This window comes from Rhinoraja longicauda, chromosome 26, assembly GCF_053455715.1.
Source record: "Rhinoraja longicauda isolate Sanriku21f chromosome 26, sRhiLon1.1, whole genome shotgun sequence".
Taxonomy (NCBI): Eukaryota; Metazoa; Chordata; class Chondrichthyes; order Rajiformes; family Arhynchobatidae; genus Rhinoraja; species Rhinoraja longicauda.
Window position 1 is genome coordinate 4,861,617 of NC_135978.1, and position 18,398 is coordinate 4,880,014.

Below are 18,398 nucleotides of genomic sequence, written 5' to 3' on the forward strand. Positions count from 1 at the left end.
GTATACACTGGAATTTAGAAGGATGAGAGGAGATTGTATCGAAACGTATAAGATTATTAAGGGGTTGGGCACGTTAGAGGCAGGAAACATGTTCCCAATGTTGGGGGAGTCCAGAACAAGGGGCCACAGTTTAAGAATAAGGGGTCGGCCATTTAGAACTGAGATGAGGAAAAACTTTTTCAGTCAGAGAGTTGTGAATCTGTGGAATTCTCTGCCTCAGAAGGCAGTGGAGGCCAATTCTCTGAATGCATTCAAGAGAGAGCTAGATAGAGCTCTTAAGGATAGTGGAGTCAGGGGGTATGGGGAGAAGGCAGGAACGGGGTACTGATTGAGAATGATCAGCTATGATCACATTGAATGGCGGTGCGTACAGGCTCGAAGGGCCGAATGGCCTCCTCCTGCACCTATTGTCTATTGTCTATTGTGCTCCCTCCCAAGCTTCTGTATCTTCTGCCCTACAGGAGTGGGGAGAAGATGTGTGTCACGGTGGCACAGCGGTAGAGTTGCTGCCTTGCGACGCTTGCTGCGCCAGTGACCCGGGTTCGATCCTGACTAAGGGCGCTGTCTGTACGGAGTTTGTACGTTCTCCTCATGACCTGCGTGGGCTTTATCCCACACTCCAAAGACGTACAGGTTTGTAGGTTAATTGGGTTGGTATAATTGGTGTAAATTGTCCCTAGTGTGTGTAGGATAGTGTAAGTTTGCGGGGATTGCTGGTCGGTGTGGACTCGGTGGGCCGAAGGGCCTGTTTCTAATGTTGTCTCAGCGGAAAGACAATACTTGATTACAATCGAGCCGTCCTCAGTATACAGACACAGGATAGGTTCACAGATAAATTTACAGTGTACACAAACTATGTTGAAGTGCCATTCTAAATGAAACCTCTTTCCCCAGTGTGGGTCTTGAACTAAATCTCTGATCCCATAACTTAGTTGAAAGCAAGTCTGTTTATTCCTTCTCGCAATTGATCATCAATTTACAATTGCCAGGCTGCCGTTAATGTCACAGATGCACACAATTACTGTTATTAGTCTAAGTGACTGAGAACAACAGTCCATTCATTCATAAAATGCATTTTTTTTAGTTCAGTTTAGTTTAGACAATAGACAGTAGACAATAGGTGCAGGAGTAGGCCATTCGGCCCTTTGAGTGCCATCTAGGCCATCCTGTATCTGTACACTGTAAATGGCTCGATTGTAATCAAGTATTGTCTTTCCGCTGACTGGTTAGCACGCAACAAAAGCTTTTCACTGTACCTCGGTACACGTGACAATAAACAATAGACAAGAGACAATTCAGATAATACTCTGCCTTCCTATTCTTACCACCAAACTGGATAACCTCACACTTATCCACATTAAACTGCATCTGCCATACATCCGCCCACTCACACAACCTGTCCAGGTCACCCTGCAACCTCATGGCATCTTCCTCACAGTTCACACTACCACCCAGCTTTTTATCATCTGCAAACTTGCTAATGGTACTTTTAATCCCTTCACCCAAGTCATTAATGTATATTGTAAATAGCTGCGGTCCCAGCACCGAGCCTTGCGGTACCCCACTAGTCACTGCCTGCCATTCTGAAAGGGACCCATTTATCCCCACTCTTTGCTTTCTGTCTGTCAACCAATTTTCTATCCATGTCAGTACCCTACCTCCAATACCATGTGCTCTAATTTTGCCCACTAATCAGGTACAGAGCCGAAACACCGAGTCCGCGCCAACCAGCGATCCTCGCGCACTAACACTATCCTACACACACTAGGGACAATGTTACATTTACACCAAGCCATTGAACCTACAAACCTGTACGTCTTTGGAGTGTGGGAGGAAACCGGAGCACCCGGAGAAAACCCACGCAGGTCACGGGGAGAACGTACAAACTCCGTACGGACAGCACCCTTAGTCAGGATTGAACCCGGGTCTCTGGCGCTGTGAGGCTATGCCACACCACCGTGCTGCCCCAGGGATGCCAGAGAGGTCAAGCATCCACTGGATAGGCTATCCTACACTATCCTACACACTGGGAACATTTTGCAATTCTACCGAGTCAATTAACCTGCATGCCTGTATGTTTTTGGAATGTGGGAGGAAACCGAGCACCTGGTGAAAACTTAGAGATTAGTTTAGTTTAGTTTAGAGATAACAGTCCCCTTCGGCCCACCGAGTCTGCACTAAACAGCGATCCCCGCACACTAACACTATCCTACACACACGAGGGACGATTTACATTTATACCAAACAGATTAAGCTACAAACCTGCACGTCTTTGGAATGTGGGAGGAAATTGGAGATGTCGGAGAAAACCCACGCAGGTCACGGGGAGAATGTACAAACTCCACACAGACAGCACCCGTAGTCAGGGTCGAACCCGGGTCTCTAGCACAGTAAGGCAGCAACTCTACCGCTGTGCCACCGTGCCGCCCAAAATTTGCTTCTGGTCTAGCCACGTCGAATGATCTGAAACCCAAAGATAAATCACAGCCCGGTGCAATTTCACAAAAGCCTTCCTGCAATCACCAGTTTTGACAGATGTCCCAATTCCTTTTGCAATTATTAGAAACGTTTATCAGCCTGTCAATGCTGAATGTAAAATACTGCATCAACTGCGGGAGACAATCTCCAACACAAAACGCTCGACAAACGTTTTCGTCTCTGGATAAATTTGTGATCACAGAAGTATTGAACCACAGAGGTTTTGGCACAGAAGCAAAAAAGGTTCATTGAAGATCTTCCCAATGAACCAATCCTTCACTGCAGTAAATCTAACGTCAACCACCCATCGTTCTGCATGGATCTGTGATCTGCCAGAGGACCGGTGTTGCTTAAGGCAGTGGTCCAAGATGCATTACTGATAATTAGTTCAATGAGGCTACACTTTGGAGCTGAGGAATCTTCCTCCGTGTCCGTCATCTGTGTTTCAGATGTTGGGCCGGGCTCTTGCACAGTGGACAGCCTGCCTTCTCGTTTGCCACCGCTCGATCTTCCAGGCAGCGTGGTTCACCAAGAAGTGGGCATCTTAGATGGTGTGGCATGGATTGTACAGATGCCCCACATTCACATTCTGTGTCTGCCGCATCAGCACAGCCCCATTTGCCCACACTGGTCTAGCATCGGCCCATCCCTGCACGAAGTCGAGTGAGAAACTGCCAGGTCTTGCAGTCACACCTGTGACCAGGTGGGAGCTGTTCCTTGGTTGGGATTGGCAGCTTTCCCTGGTGGTGATTTTCACTGCGTTTCATTTCCCACAAGGCTAGTCTGGTTACTTGAACACCTTCGGGGGAATGACCAGTTTGGAGAAGAGTCCCAACCTGAAATGCCACCTATCCACGTTCTCCAGAGATGCTACCTGACCAGTCTATTGAGTTTAAGAAAATAACTGCAGATGCTGGTACAAATCGAAGGTATTTATTCACAAAATGCTGGAGTAACTCAGCGGGTCAGGCAGCATCTCAGGAGAGAAGGAATGGGCAACGTTTCGGGTCGGGACAAGAAGGGTCTCGACCCGAAACGTTGCTCATTCCTTCTCTCCTGAGATGCTGCCTGACCTGCTGAGTTACTCCAGCATTTTGTGAATAAGTCTATTGAGTTTCGTTCAGTTTAGTTTAGTTTAGTTTAGTTTAGTTTAGTTCAGTTCAGTTCAGTTTAGATTAGTTTTGTTTCGTTTTGTTTAATTTAGTTTAGTTTAGAGATGCAGCATAGAAAGAGACCCTTCGGACCACTGAGTCCGCACCGACCAACTATCACCCTGTACACTAGTTCTACCCTCCACACACTAGGGGGCAATGTAGAGAGGACGCATTAGCCTACAAACCTGTACGTCTTTGGGATGTAGGTGGAAACCGGAGCACCCGGAGAAAACCCACGCAGGTCACGGGGAGAACGTGCAAACTCCACACAGACAGCGCCCGTGGTCAGGATCGAACCTGGGATCTCTGGCGCTGTAAGGCAGCAACTCTACCGTGGCACCACGGTGCCGCCCAGTTCGAGCTATAGTCACATAGTATTCACTGGAATTTAGAAGGATGAGGGGGGATCTTATAGAAACATATAAAATTCTTAAGGGATTGGACAGGCTAGATGCAGGAAACATGTTCCCGATGTTGGGGAAGTCCAGAACCAGGGGTCACAGTTTAAGAACAAGGGGTAGGCCACTTAAGACTGAGATGAGGAAAAACCTTTCACCCAGAGAGTTGTGAATCTGTGGAATTCTCTGCCTCAGAAGGCAGTGGAGGCCAATTCACTGGATGTATTCAAAAGAGAGTTGGATATCGCTGTTAAGGCCAAGACTGTGGCCCAGGATTCTGGATTCTTAGACTGTGGCCCCTGGTTCAGGTTGTAGTGTTTAACAGCCTGATGGCCATAGGGAAGTAGCTGTTCCTGAACCCGGGGGTCACAGTTTTCAGGCTCCTGTACCTTCTTCCCGATGGCAGGGGTGGGATGAGTGTGTGGCCAGGGTGGTGTGTACTAAATGCCTCTTAGAAGTTGCGATGGTGCCTTCTTTTGTAAAAGCAGCAGCTGCAGCTTCTGGTTTCCACAATTTAAACATCAATGCTAATGTAAAGCACTACGATGGCGTCTTGTTTTTCCAGAATCAACTCTTGTTTTAGCAGGTAGCTCTGGAGACCAATATAACACGTCCTGACACGGCATTTAGATGTAAATTACCTCAGCATTATGCCAATAAATCAAGGCAGTCCTTGTGATTGTTGACAAACTGCCTCTTCCACCAATGCATTAAAATAGAATCAAGTTTGCAAATACGTTTTCACTCGGTGGGCATGCCAAGAGCCGTGACAGACGAGTGCCTGAGGGGCCATAAATTTCTGCAGGAGCTCCTCATCGCTTGCATCTCCACTCCTTCCATTGTTACAGACAATTGTGATAGACTCAACATGCTGGAGTTACCCAGCGGGACAGGCAGCGCCTCCGGAGAGAAGGAATGGATGGCGTTTCGGGTCGAGAGACCCTTCCTCGTCCACTTCCCTGCACGCCTCAGGCAATTTACAGAGGGGCCGATTAACCTACAAACCCGCAGGTCTTTGGGACGTGGGAGGAAACCGGAGCGCCCGGAGCAAACCCACGCGGTCATGGGGAGAACGTGCAAATTCCGCACACAGACAGCGCCCGAGGTCAGGATCGAACCCGGGCCCCTCGTGGGCCGACCAACTGCAGCGTGCATGTTCTGAAACACACCTCACGTGAGACTAATGCCGAGTCATTAGCATATCCAAATAACCAGAGTTTTACTGCAAAATGCAAAGAGTTTGGTAATTCCACTGGGCAAACTCTGTCCATCAATCTTGTAATTAATTCTGAGACCCTTCTTCAGACTGAGTCAGGGGAGAGGAGGACACAGAGATAAGGAAGTGTAAGTTGTGAGAACGATCTGCATCCCCTTTGATGTCTCGTTCTCACCCCTTATATGTCCTTACCTCTGTGTCTCCCTCTCCCCTGACTCTCAGTTTGAAGTAGGGTCTCGACCCGAAACATCACCCATTCCATCTCTCCAGAGGTGCTGCCTGTCCCTCTGAGTTACTTCAGCAATTTGTGTCCATCTTCGGCTTAAACCAGCGTCTGCCGTTCCTTCCTGCATGTCCCGGACAATGTATTCACTGTAGGTACACACACTGTTTTAATAATGTTCACAGATTCTCATTTTCAGCCTCTATTCTTAGTTCTCTCTCATTATGTGGCCCTGGTCTATTCTCCGGTTGCTCGTAATGATCTGCATTACTGCTCCGGCTTTTGCTGGCTGCTGGATTGTCATCACATTCAGGTGAAGCAATTACTGACGACGTATCCTTAGACTAACACCACTGTGAGGAAATAATGATGCCTTCACCCTCCGACCCAAGTGACTAGGGTTGCCAGCTGTCCTGTATTAGCCGGGACATCCCATATTTTAGGCACGTACGGGACCGCCCTTGTCCCGTATTAGGCCCGGGGGGGGGGGGCTGTAGGCCCACACACTGTAGGCCTGCACACTGTAGGCCCCGACACTGTAGGCCCCGACACTGTAGGCCCCGATACTGTAGGCCCCGACACTGTAGGCCTGGATGCTGTAGGCCCCAACACTGTAGGCCCGGACGCTGTAGGCCCCGACACTGTAGGCCCCGACACTATAGGCCCCGACACTGTAGGCCCCGACACTGTAGGCCCGGACATTCTAGGCCCCGACAGTGTAGGCCCCGACACTGTAGGCCCGGATGCTGTAGGCCCCAACACTGTAGGCCCGGACACTGTAGGCCCCGACACTGTAGGCCCCGACACTATAGGCCCCGACACTGTAGGCCCCAACACTGTATGCTCGGACGCTGTAGGCCCCGACACTGTAGGCCCCGACACTGTAGGCCCCGACACTGTAGGCCCCGACACTGTAGGCCCCGACACTGTAGGCCCCGACACTGTAGGCCCCGACACTGTAGGCCCGGACACTGTAGGCCCCGACACTGTAGGCCTGGATGCTGTAGGCACGGACACTGTAGGCCCGGACGCTGTAGGCCCCAACACTGTAGTCCCCAACACCTTAGGCCCGGACGCTGTAGGCCCCGACACTGTAGGTCCAGACACTCTAGGTTTCCAACATTTTAGCTCCGAAGATTGTAGGTCCGGAGGCCCAGGCGGTTGGGGGTTGCCTAGCAACCTAACAGAGGTTACCTAGCAACCCGCCTCCCGGCTCAGGCAACCGCCATTGGTAGAGCGGGAGCGCATGGCCGCTGGCTGAGTGAGATCACGTGGGGCGCGGGGCGGTGACGTCACCTTGTCCTGTATTTGGGAGTGAGATAGTTGGCACCCCTACAAGTGACCCCCATCACTTCGGGACACTGCACCTTATGATGAAAGAATGGGTCGACTGGGCTTGTAGTCACTGGAATTTAGAGGGATGAGAGCGGATCTCATAGAAACGTATACAATTCTTAAGGGATTGGACAGGCTAGATGCAGGAAAAATGTTCCCCATGTTGGGGGAGTCCAGAACCAGGGGTCACACAGTTTAAGAATAAGGGGTAGGCCATTTAGGACTGAGATGAGGAAAATCCTTTCCACCCAGAGAGTTGTGAATCTGTGGAATTCTCTGCCACAGAAGGCAGTGGAGGTCGATTCACTGGATGTTTTCAAGAGAGAGCTGGATAGAGCTCTTAGGGCTAACGGAATCAAGGGATATGGGGAGAAGGCAGGAACGGGGCACTGATTTTAGATAATCAGCCATGATCATATTGAATGGTGGCGCTGGCTCGAAGGGCCGAATGGCCTACTCCGAATGGCACCTGTTTTCTATGTTTCTATGTTTCTATAATGACAGTGCAAAAGACTCAGCAAATTGCGGGGAGAAACCTCCACTGGCTTGACATATTCGTGCTGAGGTTTACTGTTCACTCACTGCAATGTTCCGCGCCCAGACAAGCTCACGTCTCCAATTCCACAGCCCACTCTTTAATCAGTCCAAAAGTATTGCAGCAGTAGATTCGCTGCCTCACAGCCCCAGAGACACGGGTTCCATCCTGACTACGGGTGCTGTCTGTACGGAATTTTTACGTTCTCCCCGTGACCTGCGTGGGCTTTCTCCAGGTGCTCCGGTTTCCCCCCACACTCCAAAGAGGTACATGATTGTAGGTTAATTTGGCTTCAATAGACAATAGACAACAGACAATAGGTGCAGGAGGAGGCCATTCGGCCCTTCGAGCCAGCACCGCCATTCAATGTGATCATGGCTGATCATTCTCAATCAGTACCCCGTTCCTGCCTTCTCCCCATACCCCCTGACTCCGCTATCCTTAAGAGCTCTATCCAGCTCTCTCTTGAATGCATTCAGAGAATTGGCCTCCACTGCCTTCTGAGGCAGAGAATTCTACAGATTCACAACTCTCTGACTGAAAAAGTTTTTCCTCATCTCAGTTCTAAATGGCCTACCCCTTATTCTTAAACTGTGGTAAATTGTAAATTGTCTCTTGTGTGTGTAGGATAGTGTTAGTGTACGGGGTGACTGCACTTACTCGGTGGGCCGAAGGGCCTGTTTCCGTACTGTATCTCCAAACTAAACTAAAAAAAAGAATGTTTAGCATTGTCCCTTTCCTCTGACTCTCAGTTTTAAGAAGGGTCTCGACCCAAAACATCACCCATTTCTTCTCATCACCCATTCCTTCTCTCCAGAGATGCTGCCTGTCCCGCTGAGTTATTGTATCTCTCTTCTGAATGTTTTGTCTATTCCCTTTCACCTTGTTGGTGACGTTAGTGCTTATGAAGGAAGAAGTTCACAAGGTCATAAGGTCATAAGGGATAGAAGCAGAATTTGGCCATTCCGCCCATTACGTCTACTCTGCCATTCAATCTTGGCTGATCTAAAGTATCTCTCCCACATAACCCCATTCTCCTGCCTTCTCCCCATAACCCCTGACCCTCACACTACTCAATAATCTGTCCATCTCGGCCTTAATAATATCCTTGACTTGGCCTCCACAGTCGTCTGTGGCAATGAATTCCACAGATTCACCACCCTCTGACTAAAGAAATTCCTCCTCATCTTCTTCCTAAAGGAACATCCTTTAATCCTGAGGCTGTGCCCTCTGGTCCTAGACTCTCCCACCAGTGGAAACGTCCTCTCCACATCCACTCTATCCAGGCCTTTCACTATTCGGTGAGTTTCAATGAGCTCCTCCTTCATCCTTCTAAGCTCCAGCGAGTACAGGCCCAGTGCCGACAAACGCTCATCATACGTTAACCCACTCACTCCTGGGATCATTCTCGTAAACCTCCTCCGAACCCTCTCCAGAGCCAGCGTACTCTGGAGTAAGGAAGCTTACTGTACATACATCAGCCTGAAGAAGGGTCTCGACCCGAAACGTCGCCCGTTCCTTCTCTCCTGAGATGCTGCCTGACCTGCTGAGTTACTCCAGCATTTTGTGAATAAGTACACACACTTTGATCACTTTGCACCTTTGTTGTGATCACAGCCAGATGCTTTCCCCATTGGATATTAGCTTAAAATAAGCATAAGAAATTGCAGTAGATGGTACAGTAAAAGGAAAATAATTATTTATGGTTAGGACTCAATTTAGCTCAATATTAATACAGCTAAAGCGCATTACAATGGAGATTGCTATCTAATATGCTGTGAACGCTTTCATACCATTACATTAAAGCGTCTCTTAGCATGAAATCTTGAAATATTAAACTTATGGCGAGTCCGAAACTTGTTGGTTGTAGACGAAGTTTATTGCAGCCGCAATAAACGAATACAGAGTTAAACAACAAGGTACAGGACAACCAATACAAACTTACTGTCTTCCTTGAAGACTTCGCCGAACTGACTAAATCGGGCGCCAAACGCGCACATGACATCGCTGGCCAATCAGCGATGTCGTTCCCTGGACCAATCCCCATGGTCGCGTTCCCACGTGACCTCGCTGGCCAATCCGAGGGTTCGACGACCTGGACCATTCTCTATGGTCGCTACATGACCCCCCCCAGAACCCGAGGTGCGGAACCTAGCTGGGAGCCGGATTTCGCGACCATAACGAGTACGAAGAGGGACAGCCTGAACCACAGGAGCCGGAGGTTCCGGACTTGGTGGAACAGCCGGAACAAGAGGTTCTGGAGGAACTACCGGCACGGGGGGTCCTGGAGGAACTGCCGAAACGGGGGGTCCTGGAGGAACTGTCGGAACGGGGGTTTCTGGACTGGGCGGAACTAACGGAGGTCGGCCTCTCCGAGGGGTTTGCCCGACCAGGACTGGTTGATCCGGGTCCAAATGGGCAGGTTTGAGCCGGGACACCGAGACTAGTTCACTCTTGCCGCCCATGTCTAAGGTGAAAGTAGCCGTTCCCTTAAGGTAAAACCCGGAACGGCCCTTGATAGACCCTCTGCAACGGGGCGCGATGGGCATCTTTACACAGAAAAACAAACTCACAGTCCTTCAGGGAAGACAGTTCATGTACCATGGGACACCCATGACGTGAAGTCGGCACTGGAGCCAGGGAGCCCACCCGTTCCCGGAGAGATGCTAACGCTGATGGGACTGTAGGGAGCAGGGCTGAAGGGTCCGGAAACAGATCTCCGGGTACTCGAAGTGTCGAGCCATATACTAGCTCTGCGGACGACGCACCGAGATCTGGCTTAGGAGCAGTCCGGATGCCCAAAAGAACCCAAGGGAGTTGGTCTACCCAGTCCGGGCCTTCAAGCCTTGCACTGAGGGACGCCTTAAGTTGGCGGTGGAACCTTTCTACGAGTCCATTTGCCTGGGGGTGATATGCAGTTGTGGGTTGTAACTTGGACCCGTACAGTTCCGCCAGCGCGGCCCAGAGGGACGAAGTGAACTGTGGCCCTCTGTCAGTTGTAATAACTGCCGGGACCCCGAAACGAGCTACCCAATGAAGGGCCAAAGTCCTAGCACAAGACGCTGACGAGATATCAAACAATGGGAAAGCCTCTGGCCACCGGGTGAACCGATCCACCACCGTGAGGAGGTGGGAGTAGCCCCGGGAGGAAGGCAAAGGCCCGACCAAATCCACGTGGATGTGGAAAAAACGAAAAGCCGGGACCTCGAAATCCTGTACGGGGGGCTGGACGTGGCGCTGGACTTTCGCGGTCTGACAGGGCACGCAGGAACGTGCCCACCCCGCTACCTGTTTCCGCAGGCCATGCCAGACAAATCTCGCTGCTACCAAGGCAGAGGTGGAGCGGATGGACGGGTGCGCCAGCCCATGAATGGCATCGAAAACCCAGCGCTGAAGGGAGGGCGGTACTACCGGCCTGGGGCGAGGAAGAGAAACATCGCACCAGACTTTCGTGCCCTCCGACCCACAAGCTACCTGGGCCAACTTCAATCCCGAAGTGGTGGACTGGTACGCCGAAACGGTATCCGCCAGGAGCTGTGCCTCCGCGAGCTCCTGGGGATCCACTTCGCAGTCCACCGCCGAAATAGGGGAAAAGCAGGTCTAGACAGGGCGTCAGCAACGGCATTAAGCTTACCCGCGATATGACGGACATCTGTGGTAAATTCGGAGATAGCAGTCAGGTGCCGCTGCTGGCGGGCCGACCATGGGTCAGACAATTTCAAAAAAGCAAATGTTAATGGCTTGTGGTCCGTAAATGCCACGAATGGGCGGCCCTCGAGGAAATACCTGAAATGACGGACAGCTAAATAGAGAGCTAGAAGCTCTCGGTCAAATGCGCTATATTTCAGCTCGGCCGAATTTAGTTGCCGGCTGAAAAACGCTAAAGGCTGCCAACGGCCACCGACCTGCTGCTCCAGAACCCCACCCACCGCCACATCAGAGGCGTCAACCTTCAGGGCCGTGGGGGCGGAGGGGCTCGGATGGACCAACATGGTGGCGTCTGCCAAGGCTGCCTTAGCTGCCGTAAAAGCCGACTCTGCGGTCGGGGACCACAACAACTCTACCGGATTCCCTGCAAGGCATTGGAAAAGCGGGCGCAGGACTCGCGCCGCTGCCGGAACGAATCTATGGTAGAAATTAACCATGCCTACGAACTCCTGCAGCCCTTTTACTGTGGTGGGCCTGGGAAAAGCCCGGATAGCTTCCACCTTCTCGGGCAAAGGGGCGGCGCCGGCAGGAGTAATTTTGTGCCCGAGAAAATCGAGGGCAGGCAGGCCGAATTGACATTTGGAGGGTTGGATAATGAGCCCGTGGTCTTGGAGCCGCTGGAACACGGTCCGCAAATGGACCTGGTGTTCCTGCACTGAGGGGCTGGCGACCAGGATGTCGTCTAAATAAATAAACAAAAAGGGTAAACCCCGGCCCACGCGGTCCATCAGTCGCTGGAAAGCCTGTGCCGCGTTCTTTAAACCGAAAGGCATACGCAACCATTCAAACAACCCGAACGGAGTAATAGTTGCAGTTTTTTGTATGTCCTCCGGTCGCACCGGAATCTGATGGTATCCTCGCACCAAATCGATTTTGGAAAACACCACCGCTCCTTCCAGCCCAGATGAAAAGTCCTGTAGGTGCGGTATGGGGTAGCGATCAGCCGTGGTGACAGCATTGAGACGCCGATAATCGCCACATGGCCTCCACCCCCCAGATGCCTTGGAGACCATGTGTAACGGCGAGGCCCACGGGCTGTCAGACTGACGGACAATTCCCATTTCCTCCATCTTCCTGAACTCCGCCCTTGCCACCACCAGTTTGTCTGGCGGTAGTCTCCTGGCCCGAGCGAAAACGGGAGGGCCTTCGGTGCGGATGTGATGGACCACACCGTGCTTAGCCGAAGGTGCGTCAAAACGCTGGACGAGCAGCTCTGGGAACTCTGCCAGAATCGCAGCATACGAGTCGGGGGCCGCGACGACGGCCTGGACAGTAGGGCTGGGCGAGGAGGCGATTGTCGGAGCGACGTGCTCATCTTCGGCGGAGGGTCGGAGGTCGTTACCGCGGACATCAGGAACCAGTGAAAAAGCCCAGAGAAAATCTGCGCCCAGGATCGCTTGTTTGACGTCGGCTATGATGAATGGCCATTCGTACGTGCGGAGGCCTAACACAAGGGACATCTTCCGTGTACCGAAAGTGCGAATTGGGCTGCCATTAACCGCGATGAGGGTGGGACCTGTCTTACCCGATCTGGTTTCGAGGTCGGTCGGCGGCATTATGCTGACGATGGCTCCCGTGTCTACCAAAAATTCTGTGTCCGTGAATCGATCATGGACATAGAGGCGCCGGTTCTGGCCAATCGTAACTGCCCCTATGTACGATCGGCCGAGGCATTTCCCGCGAAGGTACAAGGCAAACGACAGTTGCGGGATTCGTTACCCCATCGTAGGTGATAATAGCACCAGCCGCGCTTGTGCGGATCTTTTTGGCGGGCTTTCGGAGAATTGGCGGGAGACGGGGCGCCATCTTGCCGTCGCTGTGGCGTGGTCACCGATGTCGAGACTTTGTTGATTGAACCACTTGCCTTGTTTTTTGCCGCTATGAGCGCGTCCGCTTTCGCTGCATATGCTTCGGGGTCCTTAAAAGAACAATCCGTGAGCAGCAGTCGGACATCCTCGGGAAGTTTCTCGCGGAATGCCTGTTCAAACATCGGGCAGTCCGTATGCTCACCGGCTAGCATCATCATTTCGGCCATGAGGACGGAAGGCAGTTGGTCTCCAAGATCCGGTAGGTGCAGAAGTTTTGCCGCACCACCATGCTTATTCAACCCGAAGGTTCGCAGTAATACCTTCTTCATGGCCTCGTACTTGTCTTCCGCAGGTGAATTTACGATGAACCGCATCACGCGCTTGGTTGTGTCCGGCGATAGAGCGCTGACGAGGTAGAAGTACTTCGTGGATTCGTCCGACACCTTCTTTATATGGAATTGAGCCTCGGCGTGGATAAACCAAGCTTGCGGTGCGTACGTCCAAAATAACGGAAGATGAACGCCTGCCGCACTTGACTCCGGTGTGCCCTGCTCGGTCATCGTCAACGAGGCGTCGGGTTCCTGCTCAGTCGGTGATCGTCCAGATCACGTCGGGGTCACCAATATGGCGAGTCCGAAACTTGTTGGTTGTAGACGAAGTTTATTGCAGCCGCAATACACGAATACAGAGTTAAACAACAAGGTACAGGACAACCAATACAAACTTACTGTCTTCCTTGAAGACTTCGCCGAACTGACTAAATCGGGCGCCAAACGCGCACATGACATCGCTGGCCAATCAGCGATGTCGTTCCCTGGACCAATCCCCATGGTCGCGTTCCCACGTGACCTCGCTGGCCAATCCGAGGGTTCGACGACCTGGACCATTCTCTATGGTCGCTACAAACTCACTGTTTTGCTGAGACCCAATAGCCATTTAACATTTTCTGACCCTGTGAGTAATTCTCAGATTTGTTTCTCATTCAAATTCAAGAACAAGTGCTGGAGTAACTCAGGAAGTCAGGCAGACCTATCCATGTTCTCCAGAGATGCTGCCTGACCCCCCGAGTTACCCCCAGCACTTTGGGTATTGGTTGAGTTTAGTTTATTGTCACGTGTTGGGGGAGTCCAGAACAAGGGGCCACAGTTTAAGAATAAGGGGTTGGCCATTTAGAACTGAGATGAGGAAAAACTTTTCAGTCAGAGAGTTGTGAATCTGTGGAATTCTCTGCCTCAGAGGGCAGTGGAGGCCAATTCTCTGAATGCATTCAAGAGAGAGCTGGACAGAGCTATTAAGGATAGTGGAGTCAGGGGGTATGGGGAGAAGGCAGGAAGGAGGTACTGATGGGAGATGGTCACATTGAATGGCGGTGCTGGCTCAAAGGGCCGAATGGCCTCCTCCTGCACCTATTGTCTATTGTCACGTGCACTGAGGTACGGTTAAAAGCTTTTTTTATTGCCTGCTATTCCAGTCAGCGGAAAGACTATGCATGATTACAATCAAGCCATCCACGGTGTACAGATACATGATAAAGGGAATTACGTTTAGTGCAAGATAAAGTCCACCAAAGTCCGATTACAGATAGTCAAAGGGTCTCCAATGAGGTAGATGGCAGCTCAGGACCGCTTTACAGTTGGTGATAGGATGGTTCAGTTGCCTGAAACAACTGGGAAGAAACTGTCCCTGAATCTGGAGGTGTGCGTTTTCACACTTCTGTACCTTTTGCCCGATGGGAGAGGGGAGAAGAGGGAGTGACCGGGGTGAGACTGGTCCTTGATTATGCTGCTGGCCTTGCCGAGGCAGCGTGAGGTGTAGATGGGGTCGATGGAAAGGAGGTTGGTTTGTGTGATGGTCTGGGCTGCGTCCACAATTCTCTGCGATTTCTTGCGGTCTTGGAGGGAGCTGCTCCCAAACCAATCTGCGATGCATCCCGATAAAATGCTTTCTACGGCGCATCTGCAGAAGTTGGTGAGAGTTGTTGGGGACATGCCGAACTTCCTGAGCCTTCTTAGGAAGTAGAGGCGTTCGTGTGCTTTCATTTGCTGTTCTTTTTATCTTCAGGTAAGGAACAGGTAACCCGGAGTAGATGACCCTGTTTGGATTAAGAGGTTTCACATGGAGAGGTGAGATAAATTCTGATTGTTTTCTCCAGGGTGTCAGAGGGAGCGAGTATCCACCTCATTGGTGACCCTCGGACTATCCTTGATCGGACTTTGCTGGCTTTACCTCGCACTGAACGTTATTCCCTTTTCATGTTTGTGTAACCTGTGAATGGCTGGATTGTAATCATGTATTGTCTTTCTGCTGGCTGGTTAGCACGCAACGAAAGCTTTTCACTGTACCTCTGTACAGGTGACAATGAACCAAACTGAACCGAAGTGAACTGAGAGAAGTATGTCAAATTGTGAGAGGCATAGAGAAGGTAGACAGCCAGAACCTTTTTCCCCAGGGTGGAAATGCAGGACATGAGAGAGCAAAGTGATGAGGTGAGAAGGATAAAGTCTTGGGGTTCACCAACGCTCTGAGTTGCGATCAGTGTCGTGGATGGAGGCAGAGAGAGAGAGAGAGAGAGAGAGAGAGAGAGAGAGAGAGAGAGAGAGAGAGAGAGAGAGAGAGAGAGAGAGAGAGAGAGAGGAGAGAGAGAGAGAGAGAGAGAGAGAGAGAGAGAGAGAGAGAGAGAGAGAGAGAGAGAGAGAGAGAGAGAGAGAGAGAGAGAGAGAGAGAGAGAGAGAGAGAGAGAGAGAGAGACGAGACAGAGACAGAGACAGAGACAGAGAGAGAGAGAGAGAGAGAGAGAGACAGAGACAGAGACAGAGACAGAGACAGAGACAGAGACAGAGACAGAGACACAGACAGACAGACAGACAGACAGACAGACACTTGCTGCTGTAAAATGGAGCCCAGCGCACACCGAGACAAGTATTGTTTTTGTTCTCTCTCTTGCCAATAAAACTGATTTGGACCTAAACAGACGAGTGAGCCTTTTTCTGTTCTATTCGTCAGATCCTTGAATCCCTTCCCTTGGAACCGCGGGTAAGTTTGGAAAAGGATCCGATTGATTCTTTTTAACAGCATGCTTAAAGCAAATATATTGACACCTCCCTTCAAAGAGCACGCAGACAGAAACGGCACCGCATATCAGTCTCAGTTTTAGAGACGCAGTTTTAAAGATACAGCGGGGAAACAGGCTTTTCGGCCCACCTGTCCCGTATTAGCCAGGACATCCCGTATTTTGGGCTAAATTGGTTTGCCGTACGGGACCGCCCTTATCCTGTATTAGGGCCGGGGGGCACTGCAGGTCTGGACGCTGTAGGCCCGGATGCTGAAGGCCTGGACGCTGAAGGCCTGGACGCTGAAGGCCTGGACGCTGTAGGCCCGGACGCTGTAGGCCCGGACGCTGTAGGCCCGGACGCTGTAGGCCCGGACGCTGTAGGCCCGGACGCTGTAGGCCCGGACGCTGTAGGCCCCGACGCTGTAGGCCCGGACGCTGTAGGCCCGGATGCTGAAGGCCTGGACACTGAAGGCCCGGACGCTGTAGGTCCAGACGGTGTAGGTCCGGATGGTGTAGGCCCGGGCGATGTAGGCCCGGACCCTGTAGGCCCGGATGCTGAAGGCCTGGACGCTGAAGGCCCGGACGCTGTAGGTCCAGACGGTGTAGGTCCGGATGATGTAGGCCCGGGCGCCGCCTAACGGAGGTTGCGTAGCAACCCGCCTCCCGGCCCGGGCGGCCGCCATTGGTGGAGCGGTAGCACGTGGCCGCTGGCTGGGTGAGGTCACGTGGGGCGCGGGGCGGTGACATCACCTTGTCCCTTATTTGTGAGTGAGATAGTTGGCAACCCTACTGTGGAAGGATCTTATAAAGGTGTGTAAGATCATGAGGGGCAATGTGCAGTCCACTTTACCAGTGTTGGGGAATCAAGATCTACAGGGCATAAGTTTAAGGTGAGTGGAGAAAGGTTAAAAGGAGCAACTTCTCTACACACAGGGTGGAACAAGCTGCCAGAGAAAATGGTTGGACATTTAAAGGACATTTGGACTTCAGTTTGGACAGCACCAAAACAGGCTCAACAGCCCACCAAGTCCAAGCCTACCAGCACTATCTAACACTATCCTACACACACTGAGGACAATATTCAATTTTTACCAAAGCCAATTAACCTGCAAACCTGTACGTCTTTGGAGTGTGGGAGGAAACCGGAGCACCCGGAGAAAACCCACGCAGGTCACGGGGAGAACGTACAAACTCCGTACAGACAGTGCCCGTGGTCGGGATCGAACCCGGGCCTCTGGCGCCGTGAGGCAGTGACTCTACTCGCTGTGCCACCGACAGCTGTCAACATTTCTTTTCATTCTGACATCCTGCACAAATCCCAATAAATCTTTCGGAAGCAAAAATAACTTAGTCAACCTCTGAGTCTGATCTATTGTTCAATTAGAATCAAAACTAACCTGCCGCCTAAACCATATCATATTCCCTGATACTTTATTCCTTATTAGTAACTCCACCCCTGCACCCCTGTCCCCCCCCCCCCCCCCCCATCTGCCATCAAATGATCAGTCAACAATATTAATGACAAAGGGTTTAGGTTATCCTCTTTTTAATCTTATTTATCCTTGGAATATTACTGCTGAGGTCAAGTCAAGTCAAGTCAAATTTATTTGTCACATACACATACACGATGTGCAGTGAAATGAAAGTGGCAATGCCTGCGGGTTGTGCACAAAAAAGAATTACAGTTATGTCGCATATAAATAAAGTTAATAAGTTACTATTAGTGTCGACAAAAATGTAGTCTCTGGGGTTATAAAAGTTGACAGTCCTGATGGCCTGTGGGAAAAAGCTCCGTCTCATCCTCTCCGTTTTCGCAGCGTGACAGCGGAGACGTTTGCCTGATTGTAGCATCTGGAACAGTCCGTTACTGGGGTGGCAGGGGTCCCTCATGATCTTGCTTGCTCTGGATCTGCACCTTCTGATGTATAGGTCCTGCAGGGGGACGAGTGTAGTTCCCATGGTGCGTTCTGCCGAACGCACTACTCTCTGCAGGGCCATCCTGTTCTGGGCAGAGCTGTTCCCAAACCAGACTGTAATGTTGCCGGACAGGATGCTCTCTACAGCCCCAGGGTAGAAGCAATGAAGGATCCTCAGAGACACTCTGAATTTCCTCAGTTGTCTAAGGTGGTAAAGGCGCTGCTTAGCCTTACCCACCAGTGCGGCAATGTGCGTTGCCCACGTCAGATCCTCTGCGATGCGGACTCCCAATTATTTAAAACTGCTCACCCAATCCGCAATAGACCCATTTATCTCCAGTGACCCGTTGTCTTGTCAAATACATTTCATTGTACCGTTGAGCCTGTGCCAACCTACATATGACAAATAAAAATGTATAATTATTTATTATTATTATTACTATAGACTGCTCATCCAATTCCACAAGAGGATATTCTCTTTACTTTCATTATTGCTAATGTATCTGCTGCCAACTGCAGACCACGGTTGCATCTGCTTCCGATTCTCTGCGGTATAATTGCTGGACTTTCTGCTT